We start from the raw sequence: 5419 nt of genomic DNA on the forward strand, positions 1-5419 counted from the left end.
GGACGCTCCCTCCAGTCTCAGTCCCTGGGTGTCCCTTCCTCCTCTGATAAGCCACCAACTATCAGCCTACAGGTCCAGCCTGATCCAGGACGAGTTGATGAAGGTGACCAGGATGATTAGGAAGAATCACAGGATCTTAGCCCAGTCAGTCTTACGATTCTTGACTAACCGTGTGTGCAGAGATCTTCATCCCAAACACGGTCACATTTTGAGGTTCTGCATTTGCAGAAATTTTGGGAGGACACTATTTAAAGCAGACGTACTACTCCAGGCTTTAAGGAAGCACCCGTGCTGTTGTTGCTGCTGTGAAATGAATGGGGGAGCATGTCCTTGTCCCAGGGAGAGCAAAGTCCCTCTGGAGACTCTGCAAGGCACCCTGAAAGTCAGGATGCAGGATGTCTTGAGAACTTGGATTACTGAATTATCAGAACACAGCCATGGTTAGCTACTGGGGATCACAAGTTGTCATGCGTTTGGTCTGGCCACACGGTCACAAAAAATAGACACGTTGACGCAGGGCCGTCTAAGCTGGTTTGGGTGCACCTGATGCACACGTGTGCTCACATGGCGGTAGAGAGAAGCTAGGTCTTGCAAGGCATTCCTCGTGGCTTTTTATATTCGTGAGTTAAAAAGACCAGAAGCTTGTTTTCTTGTGCACTGATGCTCTGCTTTTGTTGAAGATTTGCTCACTTTGGTTTCCAAAGAATGGTAGTTTTGCAGTCTTGCCTTTTTGCTGCATGAACTGCATTTTGCCCCCGAAGCCTTCCCGTTTGGGATATTGCCACATGGTGTGCTGCTCATTGTTGATCATTTTCTCAGTAATATCACTAGCCAGAAGGACACATTATTTCAAGTCTTGCTTCAGTGACTCCTAAAAGCACTTTTGAAGGAAGAGGGATATGAATTGAGAAAAGAGGAGTAGAACAGGCTTGTACTTCAATCATCCATGCAAGAAGATGCTGATTCAGCATCTACCATTAAGACACAGTCTCTGATCTGGGCTCTGGGGAAACATTGGTGCCCACAGCATGTTCCCTGCCTTCAGATGGCTCATCTCTCAGCTCAGGGGACAGTGCTGCTTAGATATCCTGGGGTCATCTGTCAATCAGTGATGTCAGAAAAGCTGTACCTTCTGAACTACTTCTTGATCCGAATCTGATCTCTTGGGAAGGATCAATCTGCTCCTTGCTCCTGAAGGTAGATGGCATTCCTAGTCAGAAGGCTGAATGTGACCTCAGAGGTCATTTGGTCCCTACTCCTAATTTTAGTCACCAGACATCTGATAAGTGTGTACTGAGTGTCAGCAATGTGACAGGAGCACACTCTACACTGAGGAGACCCTGGTGTGTGTGAGCAGGCCCAGGACTGGCCCTCTTGGAACTTACAGTCTAGTGTGGGGAGTCAGACGTTATCAAATAATTACACAAATAAATAGACAGTAGTGACGTCCTGAGGGCTCGGAAGGAGGTTGGTGCAGTGTAAGATGCTGGATTTTCTGAGTTGGGGGGTCAGGAAGACTTCCCCAGAAGTCAAGATCTATAGTAGAAGGTTTCCAGGCACAGGGAGGAGGGAGAGCACCCAGGCAGAGGCCGCAGACAAGGCCCTGCAGACTCTCGCTTTCCAGCTCCCTCCCCAGACCCTCATCAGTCTCTGGGCTCCAGGTCCAGGAATCTGATCAAGCTCTCAGCCATTCCCCAGCCATCCTGAGAGACTCCTCGTTTTGAGCAAACGAGCTCTGTGTTCTCACAGGCCCAGCTGGGTGGCCTGGGGCAGCCTTCACAGGCCCAGCTGGGTGGCCTGGGGCAGCCTTCCCTCTACGCCTCAATCACTTGTTTGTAAAGTTGGTGATGCGTCCCCTGAAGGGGATGAGATGACATTCCCTCTGATGAGTGTGAAAGGGTGTGCAGAGAGACAGCGACACAAGCAAGGGGGCCCGCAGCGCCTGTTTCCTTTGCTCAGGAAGATCTCTGGGAACAAGGATTCCCTGGGCTGCTGGGAAACCTGACCCACACAGAGAAGGGCAAACCAGAGGGAGTCCCCATGCATTTTCAGGAAAGGATTTGCCTTTGACATTCTGGAGGGAAAAGGTTGCAAAGGTATGTGTTTGGGCACTACGATGTGAGAATTGGTCAGGAGCAAGCAGGCAGGGCCAGCAACACCTGAAGCCACTGGACATTACCCTTAACCCTGATGTAGCAGGAGGTAGGAAGCAGCCACCCTGAAAGAGGGGCCAGCCGGCAGAAGCCAAGTTTGCCTGCAGAGACCCAGCCACTGCCCATCAGGGCATGGCCAGCAGAGGGCCAGCAATAGAATTCAGATTTTGACCCCTCTCCGCTAATTCCTGCAAAATAAGTTTTTTTCTCAAGTGGTAGGTTTTGTTCTAAGCACTTTACAAGTATTGTCTCTTTAAATTGTTGTGCTAAATTGTAAGTAAAGCATGTGCATGTATGTGTAAGTGCACAAATGTCTGTAAACACACACACACACACACACACACACACACACACACACCCAGCAGGACTCCAGCAACACAGCAGATAGGGCTGCAATCTCCTGGTGCTTCTGTTAAGGTGCAGCCAACTCACTGACTACAGAGTCCAATTATTTTGTTAAGCGTTAATATTGCAGCATTTAAAAAAGCGAGGGTAGAAAATAGGACTCGCCAGCACTCAGTGTTCCGAGCTCAGGCTGCCGAAGGGTGGAGGGAGGCTGGCTGCTGCCTTTGCTTGGGCCCCCAGCTCTCTGTCACTGTCTGCATGGGCGGGGCCAGAGGGAGGCAGGACCCAGCCCAATGCCACAGAGCCAGGGCGCACCGTGCTTGCTCCCTGGCCCGAGACCTTGTCTTGTTCTGTCTCAAACAGCGGGGAATATGAAAGGAGAAACCCCCAGGAAATAAATGTGCGCCTTCAGTTTTGGTCCTAGACTTTGCTGTGCATAACAGTCATGGAAGAGCTGCTTGAAAAGGCGAATTCCAGGGCTGCACCTTCAGAATCTCCTCCCCTGGCGGGTCAGGAACCCAGGAACCTGCCTTTTGCATTTGTCCAGGATTGGGGTGCAGGCAGTCCTCTTCTCTAGACAGAGTTCATTTCAGGAGCACTGCTTTGGCCAAGTCCTGGCCCTTGCCACCTCACCTGAGGGGGATCAGAGGCTCCCGGTTGCTAAATGTTTGAGGTCGGGCTCTTCCAAAACTGAGGATAAGTCACCTTGCCCCTAAAGGACACGTTCACCACGTCTCGAATGCCAACTGCTCTGGGGGACCCAGCAGGCCCCCTGGGATTGGCTGTGGGGCTGTGGGATGCTTCGAGGTCCGGATCTGGAACGGGGGCACGTGGGCTTGCTGTGTCCGGATCTGGTCACCCAGCAGTGTGACTGCCTCCTTTAATACAAAGACAAACTGAGGGTGTGTTAAACCTGCAGACACAGAGAGTGAGTACTTACTGAGTTCCTCCTTTCTGCTGGACTGTGTATGCAAAACGCTGCACGAAGGTAAGATAGTACAACTTACTTCACAAGCTGCAGATCTAAACACCCAGAAGCTGAATTCAAGTGGGGAAGTTTGTCTTGGAACGACATCACTCATGTGCTTTCTGATTTAATTGTGTTCTCCTTCTCCACGTTTGGACCCTAGTCTCCCCACAGGACATCCCTAACTTGCGCTCCAGTGTGTCATGAGCTCCAGGCTGCAGACAGTCTTCTGAGACCTGTGGCTCCTCTTATGAGCACACGCTGTCGTATCTACAGCCATCGTCTCTGGCAGCCCACACAACTCCAGGGGCTTCAGGCACCCAAAGTAATAGTGCACTCATAGCCAGGAGCTTCCTTCCTCCGGCGCCTCAGAGCTGACATGGTTGAGTGTCGCCCCACCCCGCTGCCCACCCGGCACAATCCTGGTTCCCATCTCCAGCCCTGTGGCTTCTCTCTCTACTGCTGCTCCAGAGCCTCCCCTGCTCTCTGCCTTCGGTGCTCAGCCCTGTTCTGATGCTTCTCCCCACAAACCCACTCCGTCACACTCACCCACATGATTAACAGAGCCTCTGAGGGTGGGGAAGCCACATCCTCCCGGCTTCGCTCACTCCCAAACCCTCCTGTGACTCATCTGTGCAGGAACGCTGGCTGCCGCAGGGCCTCAGGGCTGCTCATTACACTGATTTGCATGATGATCCCCTCAACTTCAGTTTCTAGTGTTTCTCTGAGGCCATGACAACCTACATTTGTATCAAGCTCTGCAATTTACAAAGGCCCTGCAAGATCATTACTTGGTGGATTCCCACAATTCTCTTTGGTGAGTGGCAAGCACTGTGAGTACCTCCCATTTTATAGATAGAGCAGAGGCCGCAGACTTACCCACCTTGTTGGTTCTTAATCAGAGATGCTTTTGTTCCCAGAGGGACTTTCAGCAATGTCTGGGGACACTTCTGATTGTCACACAGGACAGTAGAAATACCATTGGCATCTCGTGGTTAGATGCTGAGAATGTGATCAACATTCTGCAGTACCCAGGACAGTCTCCTCATCAAAACCAAACACATCAGTGCCCAAACTAGAGAGAACCTGGTCTAAAGTCCTTTTGAAATAGAAGTTTAGAGATGAGACTCAATTCCCTATTTCTGCTGGCAAGTGAAGGTGGAATTTCTCTGCTTCTGCAGGCAGGTGGGGTCTATGTAAGTTTGCACTTCTTAACAATGGGCTGTGCACTTCAGTATTTCAGAGACCCCAGGAACTCACTATCAGTTTTTCCTTCTTTCTGGGTTCTTGTCCTATGAATTTGAAGAACAAAATCCACAAACCAGGATGACTGAGAATAAAAGTAGAATTTATTGAAGAAAAGAAAAAGAATTCTTGCACTCTAAGAAGGAACCTCAGCTTTGCTCATGGCAGTATCATAGCCAATGAGGTTTGTCTGAGGCACGATTATTGCTAATTGAAAGAAGGAACCCCATAGCAGGTTTTCCCCAGTCAAGTGCACTAGTCGAGGGGTTTACACAGCACTTGGGTCACTGCTATTGCTCCAAACTTATGCTAAGTAGGGTTTGGAAAAGTAATAATGCTGTCGGTCAACTCTTGAGTCCTGACTTCCACTCGGGTCTGCCCCATTTCTGTCTTTCCCCGAGGGTCAGAAAGCAGGAGGTTGAGGTTGGGGATGGTCTGTTCTTGCAGGCTCTGGACCACAGTGCTGCACAGAGCAGGTTTCTGCAGCAGGCTCTGCCCTGTGCCCAGGCCTGGCTGCAAAGGGCGACAGGTCAATGCCTGGGCTCACAGACCTCAGGCCCACCACACCTGAATGGGGGGAGCAGAGTAGGAGGGCGGAGGCAGCTCAGGACCTTCCTCAGCCACACGTGAAACTGGAAAGCAGTCTTTCCAGAAGGAGAACACGATGGTTCGGCAGACACTTGCCATGGGGCTCCTGAAAGTGTGGATA

At 50.8% G+C, this 5419-nt stretch overlaps 1 pseudogene; it reads left to right on the plus strand.

The window, feature by feature from the left end:
• Positions 1-4861: 4861 nt before the first annotated feature.
• On the plus strand, positions 4862-5049 carry LOC124962512 (uncharacterized; annotated as a pseudogene).
• Positions 5050-5419: the final 370 nt, after the last annotated feature.

Source organism: Sciurus carolinensis, chromosome 12 (assembly GCF_902686445.1).
Source record: "Sciurus carolinensis chromosome 12, mSciCar1.2, whole genome shotgun sequence".
In the NCBI taxonomy this organism is placed as follows: Eukaryota; Metazoa; Chordata; class Mammalia; order Rodentia; family Sciuridae; genus Sciurus; species Sciurus carolinensis.